Consider the following 23,231-nt stretch of genomic DNA (forward strand, 5'->3'; position numbering starts at 1 on the left):
GGAAAAGGGGTGGCAATCTTCAATTGAAACTACGCCAAATGGAGGCCAAACTTATTTGTTCATTACGTTGCACCACACGGGGTCTCAATACTGATCATGAGATGTCTGTTTTTTTTATAACATCTTCTTGTCCATTTTACAATGAATCATATTTCCCAATCATTAACTGGAGTTGCACTACACCGGAGCCACTACATCTTGCTTGCGGGCACCAGCACCTTTTACTTTTAGTTTGTTCTTTTTTCTTTTATTTTCCATTCTGGCCACTATGCCTTACTCTTATAATATAATAGTTCAACTGGTATGTAATATACCGGGATTGTGATTTGTCCCAGCCTCATCTAACTTATAATATGACTCTAATTTGTCTTTTGAATTTTATTATTCACAATTTTGTGTTAATCTATTGGTATTTTGTTTCCTACATTTGTTTACACTTTTTTGCTTGGTTTTACCATAACATGTGCTGTATGCCGTTACGGCTCTTTCTTAATGTTCACTATTCACTACTATTCTCTGGTTATTCCCGCTAATGCGACCGCTTTTGAGTACTTTCAATCTATGTAATAGCACTCGTTTACTGGTCCCATTTGTACTTATTGTAATGTGGCCCTTTTGCCGACTTAGCATCAGACTCACCATCAATGCCAACGTTTGTTTACATCTGACGTCATCCATGCGACGTCCGATGCGTGCGACGCCGCGAACGTCACCGCTGTGACGTCGGCTACAATCCCGTATTTCTTCCTTCTCTTTCACTCAGACGACTGCTTTCGGGGATATCCTTGTTATTTGACCGCTCGATTGTACAAGTAAGTATTGTGCCTTCTTGGCTCAGCATTAGCGCAATTGTTTTCGTTTCCTCTGCCATTAGTACTCAAACGATATTGTTTACTTTTGTTTCCAAAGTAATATATTTGCCACAGCCATTACGGCAGGGACTGTTATCTGCATGCGATGCCAGAGTGATTCTCACATCGCTTTGCTTTTTGTGGTATGTCAATTCGAATATTCTCACTTTTAGCTTAGATTTCTGCACAATAATCTGATCTGTGTATTGCGTGTTGCTATATTGATCACTCATGGTTATTTTGTATAGGGATTACCCCTCCACGACTTATCAACATATTTGTTTTGCATACGGTAAGCTTAGACTATTTATTATTTTGTTCTCTCCTGGATTACTTGTTGCTTAAAGATATTCACTTTACTGATTAATGGGTGACTGGTGTTTTCGATGCATGGCTGGTGGCTCCGGTGTCTCTGCGCACTGCCCAAATGGTTCGTCCTTCTTCCTGTTTTCCCAAACTCGTGAGTGATGTATGCACTAAATGTTATCATCATTTTAGTATTGGATTCACAGGCTGAACATTTTCAAAAATGACCATACTTATTATACAACGTTTGCTCTGTTTTAATCCTTGCAACTGCCTCTGCCTCGCGTGCTCCACACTCCAACCCTGGTTCACGGTATGCCAACAACTTTTGCATTATACAATGTGTTGTGGTATGTTTGTTTTGCTCTAATTTCAATCGCCATCTTTTGTTATGCGATGATGTTGTTAATGTGTATATCTAATCTGATTGTGATATTTTGTAATTCATGTTTGTTTTTGTTATACCATGATCCATTAATTACTCAGCCTTGAGAACGACCAGTGTGTCGAAAACAGTGTTGGCTGCTCCTGCTACAATTAAAACATCAACTGTATTGTTCATGTGCCTTATTGCTGTAGTGTCTAGCGCATCTCCACCTCACCCTCTCTTTTACCAGTTTTCAGTACCAGCCAGGGTGGACTGGCTGCCGTGGGTGGTAATGCTGCTGACACCTTAAATTTCTGATAGAATCCTTAACAATTAATTTCTACTGTCCTAACTGTGTGAGGTGGAGCCTATAACTACCCACACCTACCGCGGAGCGGTGAGCGGAGCTGGGAAGCAGAGGTGAGAAGCAGTCTGCAGCAGTCCAGCACGAGAGTCTTTCTACTGTCCTAACTGTGTGAGGTGGAGCCTATAACTACCCACACCTACCGCGGAGCGGTGAGCGGAGCTGGGAAGCAGAGGTGAGAAGCAGTCTGCAGCAGTCCAGCACAAGAGTCTTTCTACTGTCCTAACTGTGTGAGGCGGAGCCTATAACTACCCACACCTACCGCGGAGCGGTGAGCGGAGCTGGGAAGCAGAGGTGAGAAGCAGTCTGCAGCAGTCCGCTGCAGACGCGGAGTCAGAGTCCCATGGAACCGGACGTAAGACCATTGAAGTCTGCAAAAACCACATGGTTAATGGCGACCGGATTAAAAGTGAGGAGTAAGTCCGAATCCGCAGTGAGACAGGCAGTGAGACAGACAGTGAGCCCTGTTGAGGAAGAGGTCTCTGACCGTCCGGCCCTAAAGTCGGGGGCCAAAACTACAGCCCCGACCTTTGAGGAGATAGGAGCTCCGAAAACCAAGCAAACACCTATGGGGGGGTCGTCGGAGTTTCTAACACTATCGAGACCCCCAGGGGCAGTAGTGGGGCAGATGTGAGGAAACAAACAAAGAATAACGAGAGTGTTCTCGGAAAACGGATCACGTCAGAAGTGGAAGCACCCTTAGACTGTGAGATTCTATGTCCATGGAGTGGAGCAGAACCTTGGGGGGGATGAACTTACCAGCACGAGTACCCCGGTGTCTGAGGCCGATCCTACGGCTGGCTTCTCGCAGTCTCTGCTGGAGACGAGTGACGTCTGTGCGAGCGCGGTCGGAGGACGGCGCCCGCCTGACGCCAGGCGGAAGTTCAGGAGTGAAGGGCTAGGCCGGAGCCCAAACGACAAAGAAGGAGAGAGGAGGATGAAGAGGGGAAAGCGGAGGACGTGGAGGCCGCGGTCGCAGAGGCGGGGGTCTCATCTCGGAACGAAAGGGCCCCCGTCAACAAAAGCCTCCCAGGAAACAACGATGGGCCTGTGAAGGGACCAGGAGAGGCAGAGGCAGAGGCACTGAGGATCACTCAGTGTCCAGTGCAAAACCAACCAAACAGCCCAGGAGGGAGCCGCGGAAAACCGTGGAGCCAGCAGACCACTACTTTGGAGTACGAACCAGGGGGAGGGGTAGTCCAGAAGACGAGTAAAATAGAAATAAAAGCTATGATACACCAAAGGAGCAGTGAGAACGAGAGCTGTACTAAAAAAAAAGTAAGACGGACTAAAAGAAGATCACATGAAAATAATACCACTAAGGAGGCCATTGCCAGCGAAACTGACTCCGAAGATGAATCGGATGTGGCGAGTCGCATAGACTCGGAAGAGGGGCTGAGTGCAGTAGATTCAGACCTAGAGATCATCGAACCTGATGGCTCAGGTGATATAATAAATGGATCAACGGAATTGGAAGCAAACCAAAAGACCCCGGCTAAGGGGCAAAAAGGGGAGAAAAGGGGGGGAAAACCACCAACTATGTTTGAAAGTAAGGAAAAAAGGAACGAACCCAGGGACAAAAAAGGTAAGAACTGAAAGGAAAACGGGCAGAAAGGGAGGGATCGAACAGACAAGAACGAAAGAGACAAAAAGAAGAGGTTCCCAAAGGAAAGGTTTACCGGCTCCTATCATATCGCACCCATTAAAGAACTTCTTCATACAACATCATAAAAGAAAGTTACTAATTGATGACGAAGTTTCCGATGCTGAATTGTTGGAAGCGGTCGGGGAAACGCCATCTGCGCCAAAGCAGCGAAGAACCGAAAGTGGTCCGTTTGTGTCCATCAGCCAAGACCAGGCGAAAGAGGCAATCTTGGAAAAGACGGCAACTCAGAGTATAGCCCCTCCTAGGATCAGTGAGATGAGTGGTCAGGAGGCAGGTACGGAAAGAGAACAGCTACGTGTCCTCCCCCCTGGACCGCAAATGAAAACCCCAAAAAATGGGACTAAAGAGACGGAACAGAAAAGAACTGAGCAGGAGGGGGAGAACAACAAGGAGCAGGTTTCTGCAAACCCGCAACTTGGGAACACAACACAAAGAGGGGTACCTCCATCGGACAGAGAACAGTCTACGGCATGGAATAAACCACATCTGACGACAGGCTCCCCCATGAAAGCAGCCATCGAAACAAGGGATGCGTCGAAAGCAATCTGGGACCAAGAACCGTCGATCAAAGGGTCGGGTGGGCCAAATCAAAGAAAGGACAAAGTATATAGTCCTTTGGTGGACATAACACAGTCAGACCCTCACAAGGCGACACGAAGACAAGAGAAAATTCAAGAATCTCCAAAAAAGAGAAGACTAAGTGACATCGCAGCCTCAATGCAGAAAGAGACGCCTAACAACAAACCAGACATGATCGCAATTATGTCAGCTATGTCAATCGTGCTGGCACCATTCTGCAAGCTATACGAGGCAATAAAGGAAGATGTAAAGGATAACACTGCAATCCTGGCAAATATGATAAGTAAACTAAGCCATGTAGAAAGTTATATCATCGTGGGTGAAAATCGGGCAACGCAGGAAGCATGCAAGTGGGAAACCAAAATCAAAAAGCTTGAAAAGAAGATCGAAATAATGGAAGCCCTAAATAAGGATCAAATGGAAAAATGGAGCTGTACAAAAGCTAAGATCCAGGAAATGGCAGCGCAGTCGAAGACAAAGGGAAATCCGCCCTCATCTCCTAGAGAGAAGAAAAAAGCACTGACTGGGGAGCAAATCGTTAAAAGAACAACCCAAGTATCACATCACACCCCAGAGGAAAAGAGAAGCGTGACATTATCAGTGAGGCAAACGACTGAGCCGTCAGAAATAATCGACCTTGGGGCAGAGTGCGTAGGAGAGGAGAAAAACAACAAACCAACGGAAAGACGAACGAAGGAACCGGACGCTAGATCACCGAAAACCATAGTGGAGTTTATGGTGATGTCCAACTTAATGAACATCTCAACCCACGAACACAAGGAAGAAACCAAACAACAAAGTAAAGAAACAAGAGAGGGTGAGATAAAAAGAAAAGGTGCAAGCCAAATAACGAACTAGGTGGATGGGAACGGAGTGGCGGAGAACGAGCAGGCGCCTAAAGTAGCCTCCGATCGACAGTTGGCAAACTTAGACGACCCGCAACAGAAAAAAGGCCCCCTGGGTACTCTGGGAAATACAAGGGAAAACCCAAACAATAATAGCAGAACAGAAGCGCATTCAAATGAGAAAGAGGAAAGCCATGAAAAGGCCACGCACGACAATAAGAAAGAAGAGACAAGAGTGTAAACTGGAACAGAGAGTCAAAGACGGAAGATTCTTGATCTTGAATAGACCTAAAGTGCTGAATATAATGAAAAAAATGAAAACCCTTAGAAAAATCAGAACAGAAGACCTGAAACTTGTGGAGCCTTATCATAGAGAAAAGAGGACCAAGGCCTACCTCCATCTCAAGTCTGCAAGAATCGAACATATTGACCAACAAGTCTATGAAGAAATAGAACATTTGGGTTTCCACCTCACGGAGTTAACCAAAAAAAACGATAAAAACACCCTCGTAATGGAAAAGGCAGAAACCCAAAGAGCACAAACGCACTACAAATCAAGGACGGAAGAGCTCTATCGTCAAAACCGTTGGAAAGAACCACAGGAGAGGGTGGAAGCACGCAGAGAGCATCGTAACATCAGATGGGAAGATGCACGAAAGAGTGAGAGAAACAAGTAAGAGACAGAAATCCAAGCATCAAGCCGGTCCCGCCTGTCTAGGGAGAACCGGGAGAGACCGAAGGAAGACTCAGAAGATTCCCCGGCAAAGGACAAAGACAGGGATTTACAGAGGGTAAGAGGGGACGAGCAAAGGAGACATGAGGATAAGAATAGAGCAACATCTAAAACAGAGAGGAAAGTGGTGGAGGAACAGAAAACAGGCCCATGGAAATGGCTAACACAAAGCTGGAACAAAAACTCAAAAAAATAGCAACGACCTGGGTCCCCCGGCGTCCACGAGTTAAATCAAAGCAGTGATGCGGTGAGGCCCGAAAAAGATCATTTTACTTTAGGGTCTTGGAACACAAGAGGCCACGCACATCTGACCACAGCTGGAGAGGTGGAACTGGGCATTTATGACATAATATGCCTTCAAGAAACATGGTTGCTCAATAGGCCAGTGCTCGATGGCTACACCGTCGAAATCTCGCCGGCAGTAAAAGGTCTGCTAGGTAGACCGTCATCAGGTCTCCTAATAGCGATCAAAACAGGACAGGGGCTATCGGAACCAAAAAAATGGAAAGAAGCTTATGAACTATTGGTGGTTCTGACATCATGGAATCAGTGCGATGGTAAGAAGGAAAAAGCTCAGATAAAGCCACTAGCGATAGTCAACTGCTATTGGAACCCGCAACGGACGTCCACCAAATCGTTCTGTTCAAACATGAGAGACACAATTGATAAGCAATACGAGGAGTTCGAGAGGATCGAAATCGTAGTATGTGGAGACTTCAACGTGAAATGTTCCAAGATAGAGTCGGTATACTCGGGGGGCAAACATGCAAGCGGAACATACGACCCAGCTGGAGAAAGAGGAAAAGCGTGGAATGAGGTCATCAGAGTCAGGAACATCCAAAACACAGCCGACCTCTTTCCCTCCCAACAAAACCTTCCAACGTGGGAACGCAATGCATCAAAAGCGACCCTGGACTACATCTTTATCTCGGATGGGTTGACAAGTGTCATGAGGAATTTTGAAGTTATAAAAACCCAACAAAGCGATCACAATCTGCTAATGCGCTCATGGCAAGGACACAGACCAAATAAGGAAGTATATGCTTCAGCGGTTGAAGTAAATGCCCAGAGAACCCGTCTAAGAATAAACGAAACCGACATAGCGAAAATAAACATAGCGTGGTCACAAAAGACAACCAAATCTCAAATGACATCTGATGAGGAGAGACCGAACTACCTACCATTTTTATTGGCATTGCGAAGAAAGGTGAATAAAAACAGCGAAAACCCAATAGCACCAAAACATGCTTTTGATAAAAAGTTGGTAGACAAAAGGAAAATTGTCTGTAGATTGAAAAGAGTTGCAAATAAGACCATCGCGCTGGAAGACTGGAAGAAATGGAAGCAGGCAAAGAACGAGTATACAAACTGGAGAAAACAGCACAGAGCTGCCCAAATCCAAAAAGACGCTGAAGAAATGCTGTCAAAATTACAATCAAAAAAGGCAAGGGATTTCTGGGGCTTGATAAACTCACCAAATAATAAACTCAAGAGCGTGCAGAGCAACGCAGTCCCGGAAGCAAGTTGGATAGGCCACTTTACAACAGAATTCAAGTCCCCGGAACAAGATGAGGGCGCAATGAAGAAAAGGAACACCACACCCTGGGTCGACGTATCAGATAAAGCTGACATCGAAAAAACAATCAACAAACTAAAAACATCCCGCGCACCAGGTCCGGATGGTCTATCAAATACGGACCTCAAAATGTGCCCGAAGGAACGATCCAATCTGATCAGCAAGATATTTGAGGAGTGCGGCAGGAAAAAAATGATTCCGAAAACATGGCTAAATGCGGTCATAGTACCGATCTACAAGAAAGGAGCACGACATGAGCCTGAAAGCTATAGACCCATCGCCCTATTAGACATAATAGGAAAGATCTTTGCGACTCACCTGCTCACTCACTTTCGCACCTGGGAACAAAACGGCCCTTCAAGAGACGTCCTGCAAACAGGGTTCAAAAAATACGGAAGTACGGGGATCAACATCTTTCTACTGAATATTCTGAAGACAAAAGTAAAGGAGGGGGCCCCAAGGATCTTCCTGGCCTTTGTGGACCTATCAAAAGCGTTCGATAGGATAAATCGAAGAATGCTATGGGGCAAACTACAATCCTGGAAGTGCCCAGAGGAGGTGATGGACCCCATAAAAGCCCTACATACAAAGACGAAAATCAGAGTGAAATTAAACCTACAAGGCACCCTCTCTGAAGAGATCGAAGTAAACAGAGGTGTAAAACAGGGCTGTCCATTGGCCCCAGCACTATTTATAGCCTTCCTGGGAGACTATCAACACTCAGAAGAGAAAATAAGAGTGTTCCCTCCCAAAATTGGTAAAACAGAAATCCCACGCCTGCTATATGCTGACGATGTAATCTTGATCGATCAAACAAAAATAGGCCTCCAACAGAAACTAACAAATCTGGAAAGATATATCAGTGAAAACAACCTCGAAATAAACAAATCAAAAACGAAGGTCTTGATATTAGAAAAAGGTCAAAACCCAAGAAAGAAAAAGCAGACTTTGTTTATCGAGAACATGGAAATAGAAAACATAAAAAGTATCAAATACTTGGGGGTAATGATGGACAGCTCCGGAACAGACAGCGCTTGGCAAAGTCAACTATGGGAGAAAACAAAGCGCCTGACAGCACAGGCAAGAGCAGTGGAAAAAAAATACGGAACATCCTCGCTATCTCCAGCTATCATATTCTACAAATCTAAGGTAGTGCCGACCTTAGTGTACGGAGCCGAAACTTCATTCAATATACCACACCAGCTGTGGACAAAATTGGAGGGCTATATATGGAAAACGCTGTTAGGGGTCCCGAAATCGACAGCCATGCCGGCAATTAGGAGAGAACTGGGCCTGGTATCCTTGGCAGCCATGGTGGACCAAAGTGCGATAAGTCTATTCAGAAAGATAATCATGTCGGACACGCTACCTACCTATGAGTTCATGAGAGATGAAATTGAAGCAGGAAAGTGCAGAGCCCTAAACAATTGGGCGATGGCTAGAAAAGAAGATCTGAAAAAAATTGCCTGCTCTGAAAAAGATCTAATGGAAAATCCTGAGAGAATCAAACGAAAAATAAAAGAGTGGGATTGGATGACCACAGTGGAGAAAGCGGCTGGCAATAAACTTCTAACGCATCTACCCACCCACTTTCAATTGTTTGAACAAACCTCAAAATTACTGCCACAAATTCCCCGACAAAAAACTGAGAAACCTTTTTCTAAAAGCCAGATTAAACCTATTACCAACCGGAGAAATCATAGCCATTCGGGATTCGAATAGGATAAAGACATGCCGCCTATGTGACAATCAAGCGGAAATAGAAACACTGAAACATCTAGTGTTGAAATGCCCAGAAACTATGGAAATTCGAAAAATGTATCTCCAACCCCTGGAAAAAAATGCATGGCACCTCGAACCCGATGACTGGTGGAACCGATTAATATCAGGTGAAAAAACAAACTGGACGGTGGCAATGGCAAAACTAATAGATATAGTGATGAAAAAGATCAACACACTTTCGAATGGACCACAACCTGCATCAAGACTGGAACCAACATAGGGAAGCGGACAAAGACGCAAAGCCCAGTGGGACAGAGACACCATCTTTGTGAGACGCGGAGAGGAAGGGGACTTGCGCGAAGTGCTTCCCTAATGAAGAGAAAGAAACTGAAGAAGTTTTTCATAAAACTCTTTGTTTTACCACTTTGAGTAAATTTCAATAAAACAAAAAAAGAAATAATAAATAATCAGTGATTACTAGCGCACAGACTTTCACTTGCGAACCCACAGCTTTCTCTTTAAATAAAAGTGCAGCTCTCCATGGATTTAGTAAAACAGCATTTTCAACCACATGTCTGTATTTTGCTTGCTGGAATGGATTGCGCATATCTTTGCACTTTTGAGATTTACAGGCACTTTCTTTCCTTTGAGATTTAGGCCTGTTTTTGGTTCAATAGGCCTCATGTACGACATTACCATTTATGTGCTGGCCTTAAACTTCAAATGGGACTTCCCAAATCACTCTGGCCTCTTTATTTCTGGCATTCAGTGGCTATATTACACCCTTCAACGCTCTCTGCCCAGAAGTTTGAAAACTCCTCCCCCACCGTCCCTGCACGTGAAGCTCCTCACACCCTGTCCATTCAATTGAAGTTCCCCACACAATGTCCATCTTCCCCATATTTCTCAAACTGCCTCTTTCTGTGCTCCAAACATGCTCAGGTAAACGAAATGGATCTGGTTTTAAAATAAACAGTGAATATGCATTATACATTTATCATTTTCACGATAGGTCTCTGGTTTTAGAGCCACAATGAAATAAGTCACCAGGGATATCTGTTTTGTACATTTTGATGACATTAATGTTAACCAACCCTTTAGATAAGGGGTGTCTTGGCCACTTTTACTTGCTAAAAATCGGAAAATACTTAAAAATAGGGAGCAAAAATACTCCAAACACAAAATAGGAAACAGACACAAAGTACCTTGTGCCCCTGCTTTCACCCACACAGCTCCATGGATGTGTTTGTACCAGTAGTGCACGTAGTACCACAGGAAAAAACTATTATAACTGCCTGATCATAAGAAGTTGACATACATCTTTTAAATGTGCATGAATATAATGTGCATGAATAACGAGTTTCAAATAAATAATTATTACAAAAACATTTCTGTTCTTCAGTTTAAACTTTTGTACCCACTTCTAAAATCTTATTAGGAATTGGAATTACATTTTGACTCTCTAAAAATAATTTTACTTCCAACTGTAAAAAATAGGCAGTAAAATATCCCACTTCCAAATCTTATCTGGAGCACAGAGGTTTACATCGGAAGTGTAGAGGAGGTCCCAAATACAGCCTGCACTTCAACCGTCCATTTTGAAGTACCAGGAACGTTCACACCGAAATATGTGACGTATGATGAGCAAATAAACCAGCAGAGAGCTGCAGTGAGGCTCTGCCCAGTACCCATCAGAAGAACAATGCCTATTGAAGTACCAGTACCAAGGAAACCATGGACAGTAAGGTATCCATTGAGGAAACCCTATCAACAAATGAAACTAAATTAAAATCAGTACAGTCCCTGAAGAAACCAAAAAGGTCTTAATGGAAGACGAATGGTGGTGTCACGAGAACCCGGACTGACTCACATATAGAAGAAATGATGACCAGGGAATGATGTAAAGAGACAAAATGCCATGAACAAGGATATTGTGTACCTAAAGTGAAAGGACAATGTCAAATGTAAGAAGCTTAAATTGTAAGCATGACGAAGAGCATGACGAAGATATTCGACCAGTTTACACATGTACATATGCTTGGAACCGCAAGAAAGCTAAGAAAATGGTGCGGCTTGCTATGCTTAGTAGAAAGATAGTGCGGCAAGCGTCACTATATATAATCTACCTCAAAAGAAGTATGTTTGTAAGTATACTTCCACTTTGCACAATAAGCAGAATCAACCAAAAGGTTACTAAAAGGCCATACAAGGAAAGTTTCATTTTTACCAAAATCGAGAATAAGCAGCTGAAACGAAACTCAGCAGAGGCACCTTGTGTCGGGAGAATCAAGGTTGTATCTGTCAAGATGAACGAACAGTAGCTACAATTAATTGAAGCAAAGAACAGAATATACTGCTGTGGAAGGTCAAGATAAGAAGCCGAAGGCAGGTGGTGGGTGAAACGAAAATCAAATACACGAAATGATGAAGAAAAAGGCAAATTCACGGTGTCTGAATCACGTGACCAGCCGAGCAAGCAGGAGTAAGACCTTCACACCTACGCATGGCAACAGGCCAGGAGAAGATATCAGGACTCTTCCAGACAGTAGATGCAGCCTCGAGGCCAACCAGATTGAAATAATTGACGCATGGCCACTAAAGTGGTGATTGATTGTAACAGTAATTGAAGGGAGGCACTGGGAACTAAGGGGCAACCCAATCACAATGGACCAAGTAATCTAGGGTCCTATAGTTAGTAGAACCAATAGGATGTCGTACTTTTAGTGACGTCTATAGTAGCCAGTTTGAAGGTAGGGCTTAGATGCCCCACCTGGCGTGTTTACCCAATCCCCTTACTCCGTTACCATATACAGATATAGTACCTATAGTAAAGTTACCTTTTCCAAACCAATAGAATTATATCCCAACTTTTAAGCATTAAACGTCAGTAATGATGAGTTTTTAGCATAAATAATGTGTTTTTTATGAAGTTCGTTGGAGTTGAAGCGAGAAGCAAGATCGCGCCACTACTGATATTCACAACTCCCCGTTCTTTGTACTTGTCATTAAACGGACTCCCTTTGCCAAACCGTTGAGTTGTCATTATTGATTTGGTGTTGGAGTATTTAATCTGCACCCCCATCCATCTCACGGGTGCTGCTATCTTGTCTTAAAGTGCTTCTGGGTAAACGCCGGTTGGGGGTCCTGGAGCACAGAATGCATTTTAGAATGTTAAAAAAGGCAAGTGGTGGAGCGTAACGAAGGCAGAGCAGTGGAACGTCTTGAAAACGTAGGGATGGCGATGGTCAGACAGTATTATTAAATAATCTTTTAAGGATAAGATAGATTGCTAGATTGTGACAGCAGATAAGGCCCACCAGACCCAATGCATCTACCCATTTCCCTTTCCATGGCAACATGGAGGTCGTAGCTCTGTCTTTACCCTTTCATGAGAGGGAGAGGGAGTGAGATGCCCTTCATCACGGAAATGTGTTTTTTACAGGGCAATATGAAATTACAGGTCAGTGTATACAGTGCCATGTAACGTGTTCTTACAATAGTAAATACTGCTTTACTGGGAGCAGCCAACACACGTGTGTTATACAGTGACACACAAAGCCAAGAGAAGTGTGTTGGACAGTTTCTGGCAGTACTGCACTTAATGGGCAAACCTACAATAGATATGTTCTTACAATAAGGGCATTATTGGACAAAACTAAGCCAAGCGTGTTCCTATTGTGTTTGGCAGCAATGCCCTTACTGGGCAAAGCCAAAACAAAAAAGTGTTCTTACAGTTAGAATGTGGCATTGCTGGACAAAAGATAGACGAGTGGGTGCCAACAATGGCTGGCATAACTCAATGTGTTGGACAAAGCAATTATGGGTGTGTTCTTACAGTAGTAGCATTATGGGGCAAAGCCACTGCAACTGCTTATTTCAGTGGCTGGCAGCACTGCCTTTCTGGGCAAAGCCAAACCACGGATATTCTTAGCGTTACAACACTGGCATTACTGTACAAAGCCACGCAAAGTGTTTTCACAGTGAACCGAAGTACTGGGCAAAGTCATTGTCGGTGTGTTCTTACATTTGCAGTTCTGACATTACTGGCCAAATTTAGCCAAGACTAATGTGATGTGTCCTTACAATGAAAACGCTGGCAAGTATTGTGGGAACCGCATCCTGGCGACTTGACATCTATTGGAATATTCCATGTGTTAATCAACAGAACTAATTGCACACGATATGGCTTTTTTGCTAAATTTGTCACATAAAGAGTGTAACAAATACACGATTTTAATGCAAAATAAATTCTGATTCAGATCCCTCCCCAACCACGTTTGGTTGCTCGCAATGAGTAATGTGAAATATGTACATCCACCCTTCCCGCCTTGAAAAAATTAACGAGCTGCCATTGCCAGGTGTGAGGACATGATGTTTTCAATTATCTTTTGTTAAAAAAAAGGATTTGTGATCAGGCAATAGCTTGAGATATTTGGGGTCGAAATAGGTTTTTATGAAGCTTGCATATCCTATTTGAGTGATGGGAGGTTTAGTTGCAGGAGCACTTAGCCCCATTTAAATTTTATCTTTGACGCAGGAAGAGCATCAACCTCCTTTGTGGCGTTTTTGAGGGACGCAAGAATGTTGGAGAGTTAAATGACAAATCAACCTTCATTTTGACTATTCAATCACTATCCGTGATGGGATCGGCGTGGAAGACAGGCAGAGATTGGCACCATGGTCAATCTGTGTCCTTATTTTATCGATCAAGAAGTTGTTTATGGAGTAACATTTTTACAGTGATTGTTGAATTAGGGTAACCAGGAGGGAATTTGCAGCAGTGTTTTGCGACCTGAAACAGAGTGATGCGTGTGTGTGCAGCCCCAGTTTGCTACTATATAATAATCCTATGATACAATATGTAAGAAGATTTGGACACACTGACAAAGTGTGAGGAGCTGGGAGCACATTTCTTTTGAAAGCTTATCATGCGTTTTGTAATGTGGTGCATGCATACATTGGCGCACCGAAGCACATGGAAATACAGGTGGGACACAGTGGAGAAGTAATATCTGGGGGCAAAAAGAAATTAAAATATCATTACAGATTTTGTTAATAGCATTGGTTGAGCGAAGCATGTGCACGCAACAAAGCCATTAAAAAACATGATATGGATAGAACTAACTATTCCCTGGCCTTCTTATATACGTTATCAGGTGATAATGTGTCCATACATAATGTCGCTGGGAAAAGCCCATGGCATTATATATGGTGACATTATGTATGGAGACGGGTTGCGGGATGTCGCCTGCTCCCACCTAAAAAAAATAAAATTAAAAAAAACCTGGGTTGCGGGTTGTCCCCCGAATGTTCACTGTAATAATGTCTCCACAAAAACTGCGACTTTTTTGTCAGGGGACATTTTTGCGGGGGCATTATTACATGGAACCTTATGTAGTAGCATCCGCGACGACTACCGTGCTACCAAACCAAACCAAGGTAATCTATTATTATAATATGCGAGTTGTGTTACTGCATTAGACCACGAACCGTGTGTGAATCGCCTAGTCGCGAATACAGTAACCCAAAAGAACTGTCAAAAGGTACTCATCCGCTCCACTGAAGCTCCAGGAGAGGCTCCCATGCTGCCCTCCCACAGACCCACTTAGACACACCTGTACCTACCTGTGCGCTGCCCCGTGATGGGACACGCACGCAGCGGCGTGACGATGGACGCCGCCGCGTGCTGTATAAATAAACGCCGCGTCAGAGAGCGACCTGGAAGCCCGAACTGTAAGGACGTGTGCTGTGTGGTCCTTACAGGGTGGGGGCTTACGGGCATCGCGCGGGGGCGCTGCACCCACCGCAAACATTACCCACAATCCCCCTCACCAAGCTCAGCCCTCCCTGTAAATGTCGTAGCACCCAGCAGAATCACCTGCAGACCCTCAGCCCCTTCACAGCACCCACTAGAGTCACCCAGGTCTGCCCCCACCCCCACCCCCACCCCCTTAGCTCCCTGGGCAAATGCCTGACACCCTGAGCCAATCCTGTTTGAGAATGACTTGTACGCCCATACTTGCAAAACGAAAATGAAAGTCCCAGCAGACAATTGGAAAACGAGGATTGGCTCGAGATATCACACATGAAACTTGGAAATGTATCAGCTATGCCCACTCACAAGCATTCCGCAGAGGCACCAGCGGGGGTTAGTTGGTAAAACAATTAAGATGCTTTAGTCCAGTAACCTTGTTGTTTAGGAATATGTCTTTCATCAATATGGCAACAATTATGCCTACCCTTATTGATATAAAAAATTGCTATATACTCCCAACAAAATGTCATGCCACTCGTTTAACATATACATTAAATATTACAAGTAGTAATCGAGGTCAGGTTGGGTTCATATAAAAAAAACAATAAATAAACTGAAAGCCAAGAGAAGAGCTATGTCCACCCATCTCTCCCTGAACCAGCTAGTGACTGCGAAATGAATAAAGTGTAGGAACCGAGGAGCACTGTACTGGATAAGGTGGCTCAGAGCAATTAATAGATACCGTGTTCCAGAAGGAACAAACGAACAAGTTACACTTACCAAGAAGCTTCCTCCGCTGTCTATTGGTAAATAAACACTGCCAGTTTCCTGTATCCTTCCAAAGAACAAGGAAATCAAGCCTGTGTAAGAGAAGCTGGAAACAAACACTGAGCCGACCTGTAACCACAGCGCCCTCTATTGGCCAGCGGCAACAACGAGCGCAACCATTCTGCGCAGTGCAGTCAGACACTATGTGGGGCGACTTCAATAGAGAAATTGGATATCAGGCGCAGGATGGATTTATTTATTACAGAGCATCAACCACTGAGGCGTAATAACTCTGACACCGGCCACGCGGTGTTGGCACTCTCAGTCGAAAGTTTTACGCATGCTCGCCTCAATTCTTTTTTCAAACACCACCTTTCCTCGTTTTTAACATTCATTTTAAACGCCCCTTATTACTCAAATCAAGGAGTAATTAAAACAATTACATCACCCTTATGTTTGAAAATGTCTTTCCTTCTAAGAGATAACCAGACATCTCTGTACTGTGCTATTGTTTTAATAACACAAAAGTCATTGGCCTGATTCACAGAAGCGTGTTATTATTTATTTATTTAGATTTATAGAGCGCACTACAGCCCGCAGGCATCGAGGCGCTATATCAGAGCTTAAGGAGGCTTGATTAAGGGTTACAAGGAAGCCACTCAAGAGTACTTGCTTACAGTTCAGGGTAAGTGTTTACATAGTATCACAGAGAACATGTTAGTGCATGTTGTCAGAAAATACATGTTGACACAGACGGAGGTTAGTGTAGAGATTTCGCGAGAGTTCCGATCTCGCCCGCGAGACAGCTCTGCCCCCGCGCGCTTCACGCGCATTACGGGACGAGCTGAGGACGCGGACAGCTGCGTCTTCCCGGCTCCTCCGAGCACGGGTCCCAATCTGCCTTAAAGCAGAGATATTATGTTTGCTGCAGCTCGGCCCCAGTTGGCCACGTTTGGCCCCATACTTACCAGGGCTATGTTTATATGAGAAACGTTCCGGAGCAACCAGGAGAAATAAAGTACTGGTGAAACTCCTGCTTGGCTCCTGTCTTCTATCGGGGAAAATTATACTACATAAATTGGCGACGAGGAACACCACCAGAATCCGCGCAGAAGCATGCAGGGAGCCACACCGCCGCCACCCTTTTTACAAACGCCAGGTAGGCCTGCCATTCCTTGGCCACAATGGCAGCCCCTGTTCACGACGTACGTGGAGGCCATGGGCGGAGCAGGATTTTCGGCGGCAAGACGCAGCGCCATGTTACTCAATGCCTTAGGGGTGGAAGGGCAAAGAATATTCAAGGGCCTTACCCCGATTCCAGTAGAGGATGACAATGATGATGTGTTCAAGGAAGCGGTTAGAAGAATCATCAAGAGGTTCGCCAATAAAGAGAACACAGTACTCCATAGGATACGGTTTTACACTCGGAAACAAGAACAATCCGAACCCGTCGATGACTACGTCACGAAATTGAGAGAACTAGCAGCCCTGTGTAACTTTGGCACCAATGCTGAGAACCGCATATGCGACATGCTAGTTGTCCACACCAACAGTCGGAAAGTTCAAGATAAGTTCATCCTTGAAAAAGAGCTGCAGTTAGAGAAAGCCGTTGAGATCGCCAGAGCTGTGGAAGAAACGGCGGGAAGAAGGAAAGAGTTTACAGGGGCCCAAGGTCCCACTGAAATACAAGCTGTGGGGTTCCAGTCAAGAAAAGAAAGATTGGCACCAGACACGAGAGAAGTGAGAAGCAACAAGAAAGAACCCCTCAAGTGTCATAGGTGCACAAGTACCAAACACTTGGCCTTTGACAGAGAGTGTCCAGCCAGAGACAAGGAGTGCTCCGTCTGCAAACGCATTGGACATTTCTCGATAGTGTGTCGATGGAGAAACAAGAAAGTCGCCAGTCTCAACACAGATCGTACAAGGGAAAGAGAATCCTCCTCGGATGAGGAAGGAAGACCCACAGTCATCATGGTGAACAGCACACGAGCCAGGAGAGAGAAGCCCCACTGCGTGATCAAAATCGATGGAAGAGAGACAAGGGTCATGGCAGACTCCGGTTCAGATCTCACCATCTTACCCCTTCAGACATATAAAGAAATGGTGGGTAAAGAGAAAGTGAGAGTGCTCACCACGCGACACAAGCCCACGGTGTTTGGGGGAGCCTCAGTTGAACTCCTAGGTTATATCAACGGCAAAGTCGAATTCAAAGGAAGAGAAACCATCACCAGGGTTCTACTTCAGCCACGAAGGGCAGGCAGTGTTGGGCTGGGACGATCAAGACAAATTAAAAATCAGACCTGACCCCAGCACAGAAGATCAAGTCCTATCAGTCAATGCGAGGAGCGGATCCGTTGTCAAGAGCGATTACCCAACACTTTTCTCGGAGGAGCCGGGGCACATTAAAAGTTTTCTTCACAAAATTGTGCTCAAAAGAAATGCTGTCCCCGTCAAGCACCGGGTGAGACCAGTACCGGCCACAGCAAGGGACGCCCTTAGACAACAGCTAGACAAAATGAAGAAGGAAGGAGTGATAGAAGAAATTGAAGCGTCCTAATGGCTGAGCCCAGTCGTCCTCATAAAGAAACCCCAATCACAAGAATTAAGGGTGTGCATAGATCTACGCAGCCTAAACTTAGAAGTCATCACAGACAATTACCCGCTCCCAAGTATAAATGAACTCATTTTATTAATGAAAGAGGCCAAAATATTCTCTAAACTAGACATGAGAAATGCGTATCACCAAATTCAGCTGCACGAAGAATCGAAACCCCTTACGGCATTTATCACTCCATTTGGCACGTTTCAATTCACCAAAATGCCTTTCGGGTTGTCATCCGCCGCATCAGCCTTCCAACGTATGATGGACGTTCTTCTACGGAAAGTTAAAAATGTGGTATACTTTCAGGATGACATATTAGTCTACGCAGGCGATAAACAGACGCACGATGCCGCACTTGAATTGGTTCTCAGCAAGCTACAAGCAGCAGGAGTGCGATTACGCCATGAGAAATGTTCTTTTGGGGTAAAAGAAGTCGAATATCTGGGGTACAAGATTTCGGAAAAGGGCATCAGTCCAAAACAGAATCTCATGCAAGCCATCATCAAAGCTCCAGAACCCACCAACAAAGAAGAGGTGAGGTCATTTCTAGGATTGGCTGAGTACTATGCGAAATTCATACCCAAGTTTTCAGAAACCACGTCACCCCTACGCGATCTACTCAAAAAAGGGACAGAATTCTCGTGGAAAGAACCCCAGAAGTTGGCGATAGACACCGTAAAGCGTCATATCATGAAAGCTCCATGTCTCCAACCATTTAACCCAGAGTGGGATACAGTCATCACCACTGACGCCAGTGCGTACGGACTAGGAGCTGTGCTAACGCAGGGGAGAGGTGACACCGAACATGTGGTGGCCTTTGCGTCAAAGGCACTATCAGAGGCGGAACGGAACTATTCCACCATTGAAAAAGAAATGCTAGCATGCGCATGGGCAGTCGAACATTTCAGAACATACGTGTGGGGCACAAAGTTCAAGCTGGTGACAGATCACAAGCCGCTCATCCACATGCTCAGTCCGGGAGGCACCAAAGCATCAACGCCCAGACTAGCTCGCATTGTAGCGAAACTACAGGAATACACATTTGAAATCCATCACATCTCAGGCTGGAAAAACTCGCAAGCCGACTGCATGTCGAGACTGCCTGAGAACAAGGAGAAGCCCACCACATTCCTACACGGAGAATGCATCGTTGCATCCATTTCAGACATAAGGGCACCAGGCTACCTGGAACTCAGTGAGAAACATTGGGAAGAAGAAGATGGGAACGACCCAACCATGGCTAAGATTCGCAAATGGATCAGAGAAGGGTGGCCTAATGAGAAAATGCTGCCCGAAGGCATGAGACCATATTGGAAGGTGCAAGATGAGTTGTCGGAAACAGAGGGGATAATCATGAGAATGGATCAAATCATCCCCCCCACAGGAATGAGACGTACAAATCTCTGCAGGGCCCACGCGGGACACCTCGGGAACACGATGACCCGCCGCAGGGTGAGAGAAGCGTACTGGTGGCCGTCCATGGATCAAGAAATACGCTCCATGATAGAGCGCTGCCACGAATGCCTAAATAGCGTCAAAAGACTGAAGGTTCGCCAAGCACCTCTCATACCCACGGAGATACCAGAAGCAGTATGGTCCAAGGTGGGCATAGACTTCATAGGGCCCCTTGAGGCGATGCCGACGGAACACAGATATGGCATAGTGCTGGTCGACTATCTATCTAAGTGGGTGGAAGCTGAGTTTGTTCCAAACATAACCACTGAGACAGTCATAGAAGTACTCACTGAAATCTTTCAAAGGGAAGGCCTCCCCAAAGAAGTTGTCACGGACAATGGAGTACAACTAGTTTCCAAAGACATGGAAGAATTTTTAAAAAGGAACCACATCAAACAAAAGAAGGCGGCCCTATATCACCCCCAAGCAAATGGACTTGTGGAGAGGGCGAACAGGTTCATAAAGGGGGCCATCCAACTAGCAACAGCGTCGGGCATGGACCCCCTCAAAACCGTCAAAGAAGCAATACCGGCCCACAGGCTCACGCCAAATGGAATTACTCAAATATCCCCGTTCAAAATGTTGAGAGGGAGGAGTGCGGCATCTACGCTCATCCCACCATGGCTGTCGAAAGTAAGGGAAGATGAAGCAGTAGACATGACAGAAGTGGTTTGGCGCATTGAAAGAAACAAGACACGCATGAAATCGTGGAGTGACGAAAGAAGGAGAACGAAGCAAGCGCTCAACATAGAAAAAGGGGACTGGATCAAAATCAAGCTACCAAGAAAAGATCAAGTCACCGGATCCCGGTATAGTCAGCCCATAAAAGTAACTCACAAAGGAACCAATCACGTCCGCACAGAAGACGGGCGCACGTGGAACTAGGAAAGAGTAGCATTATACCAGCGAAGGCAAGAAAAAGCGAGGATCCCAGAGACACCACACATAGAAAGTGAAAGGAATGACGGGAGAAACGAAGAACTAGAACCCGAAGGAAATGACGGAGAAAGAGAAGAAACTGATATAGAACTGGAAGAACCGAATGTAAGCCCAGAACCGGTTCAGCAGGGACCGTGCCCTGGAACCAGTGAGAGGCCCAGAAGGGAGCACAGAAGACCGGTGAAATACAATGACTATGTATTACAGTGAACCCGCTCTGCATTGAAAAAGGGAGATGTGTAGAGATGTCGCGAGAGTTCCGCTCTCGCGAGATCTCGCCCGTGAGACAGCTCCGCCCCCGCGCGCTTCGCGCGCATTACGGGACGAGTTGAGGACGCGGACAGCTGTGTCTTCCCGGCTCCTCTGAGCACGGGTCCCAATCTGCCTTAAAGCAGAGATATTATGTTTGCTGCAGCTCGTCCCCAGTTGGCCACGTTTGGCCCCATACTTACCAGGGCTATGTTTATATGAGAAACGTTCCGGAGCAACCAGGAGAAATAAAGTACTGGTGAAACTCCTGCTTGGCTCCTGTCTTCTATCGGGGAAAATTATACTACAGTTAGTTTTGATGGTTTTGCGAAAGACTGAGTGGGATTCAATGATCCTGATGTGAGGCCGTAGGGAGTTCCAGAGTAGGGGGGGCGCCGGTGGGGAAGCTAGAGCTGCCCGCCCGGACTTTACGGGTTCTGGGAATAGATAGGAGGTTGGAGTAGGGGGATCTGGACAGTCTGAGGGTGGCGGGTTTGGTGATTCTGCATGCCAGGTTGGGAGAGTAGGCAGGTCGTGGAGGCACTTGTGAGTCAGGGCGAAACCTTTGAATGTGATCCTCTCCTTGACTGGAAGCCAGTGGACCTGTCTTCTGAGTTCCGAGATGTGTTCTCTACACGCAAGGCCGCTGACCGCTCTGAGCGCGTTATTTTGAATGATTTGAAGTTTGTAGACATTCTTGGCAGAAGTGCCAATGAGCAGTGCATTACAGTAATCAAGCCTGGAACCAATTAAGGCCCTGGCGATAGTGAGGCAGTTTTGCTGGGACAGGAAGGGTCTGACTGAGTTGATGAGTTTTGAATGATAGGCAGATGAGGAGGCTATGGCGTTGACATGCCTGTCCATAGTTAGGTCGTGTTCCAGGTAGACACTTAGTGTTTTGATGGTGGGTGACACAGTGATGGGGATGTTGTCAATGGAAAAGGTGGAGTATTGGTTGTCCAGTTTGCTCCAGGTGGAGAGGGAATCAACTAGCAGGAGTTTGGTTTTCTCACTGTTGAGACATAGCCAGTTTCCTGCCATCCAGGATTGGATTGTTGTGGATATGGTGTTCAGGGTGTTCTGGTCGGACTGGTAATCACCCGAGAGGGGGAGGAGTACCTGGGTGTCATCTGCATAGTTTGTGTATGAGATGCCCAGGGAGTCCAGGATTTTGAATAGTGGCCTCGTGACAAGGTTGTAGAGGGTGGGGGCCACACAGGAGCCTTGCGGAACCCTGCATTTGATGGTGCTGGGGTCAGCGCTCGATGAGTCAGAGAAGACTTTCATTGCTCTGACCTTTAGAAATGAGTTGATCCATTTGCACGCCCTGTCAGAGAAGTTGGCTACTGATGAAAGGTGCTGGCAAAGGGTTCTGTGGTCGACCAGATCGAATGCTGCTGTTAGGTCCAGCAACAGAAGGAGCGCAGGTTTGCCTGCGTCTCTGAGATCGTCAATTACTTTTTTGAGGTCAAGGAGAGCCGCTTCGGTCCCTTGACGAAGTCTGAATCCTGATTGCCGAGTGCTAGGAGGTGGTTGTCTTCTAGGAATTTCTGAATTTGCAGGTATGCTGCTTTATCCAGAATTTTTTATAGGAAGGGGATGGTGGTGAAGGGCCTGTAGTTCCCTGGGATGGAGGGGTCAAGGGAGGTTTTTTTAGGAGCAGACGAACCCACGCTTCTTTTAGTCCCACTGGGACGTAGCTAGAGCAGAAAGAGGCATTGATGAATGCCATGATGATGGGGGCTAGGGAGGGGGCACAGTCCTTGATGACTTGTGCGGGGCAGGCATCGCCCTTGCAATTGGAAGGTTTGATGGATTGGAGAAGTGAGGTGACCTCCTTTTCCTCATGTTCTTGAAATCGAACACAGGGGAGAGGGTGGGCTTAGCTCCTGGCGTGTGGTTGCCTTGACTGCTGGAGATCAATTTGGTGAGCTCTTGTTGGTGTATGAGGATTTTGGCTTGTAGGGTTTCCTGTTAGTTTAGCATGGCAGACTGAATGGAGTTACACCAGGCTTCATCCTTGACGACCGGTGAAGGGGGGAGGTGGGTGTCTCAAGTTCTCTGAAAATGGCAAAAATGTCTCTACTTCCAGATTTAGCATTAGTTATCCTAGTATTGAATGATGTGGCTTTGGCATTGATGATGGCGGTTTTATATTGTTTTGAGGTAGATTTGAAGGCAATTCTGGTGTCTGTCATGAACCGTCGTCTGTGTCCCTTCTGGAATTCCTGGTCTCTGACCCATAGGGAATTGAATACAGTGATCCTTCCAACATGGCCGCTTGAAACGGAATGCTGCTGGCCAGTCTCTACGCTCCACGCTGTACGCTCTACAAAACAGACACGCCCCTGCAGCTCTGCGCGTCTCAACGCTACTGTTTGCTGTAGTTGGACGTGTGTTGCCGGAGTTCGCCCGGGGCTTTCTTCTGATTCCTGGTTCCTGGTTCCTTGAATT

At 45.7% G+C, this 23,231-nt stretch overlaps 1 protein-coding gene across 1 annotated transcript in view; it reads right to left on the reverse strand.

The window, feature by feature from the left end:
- The window catches only part of NKIRAS2 (NFKB inhibitor interacting Ras like 2), a 122,170-nt gene extending 106,529 nt beyond the window's left edge, over positions 1–15,641 (reverse strand). The window contains exon 1 of the mRNA XM_069634488.1: positions 15,545–15,641. The gene's annotated coding sequence lies outside the window, so the exon portion shown is untranslated. The remainder of the gene's footprint in view (positions 1–15,544) is intronic.
- Positions 15,642–23,231: the final 7,590 nt, after the last annotated feature.

Source organism: Ambystoma mexicanum, chromosome 13 (assembly GCF_040938575.1).
Source record: "Ambystoma mexicanum isolate Mex_15411 chromosome 13, UKY_AmexF1_1, whole genome shotgun sequence".
NCBI lineage: Eukaryota > Metazoa > Chordata > Amphibia > Caudata > Ambystomatidae > Ambystoma > Ambystoma mexicanum.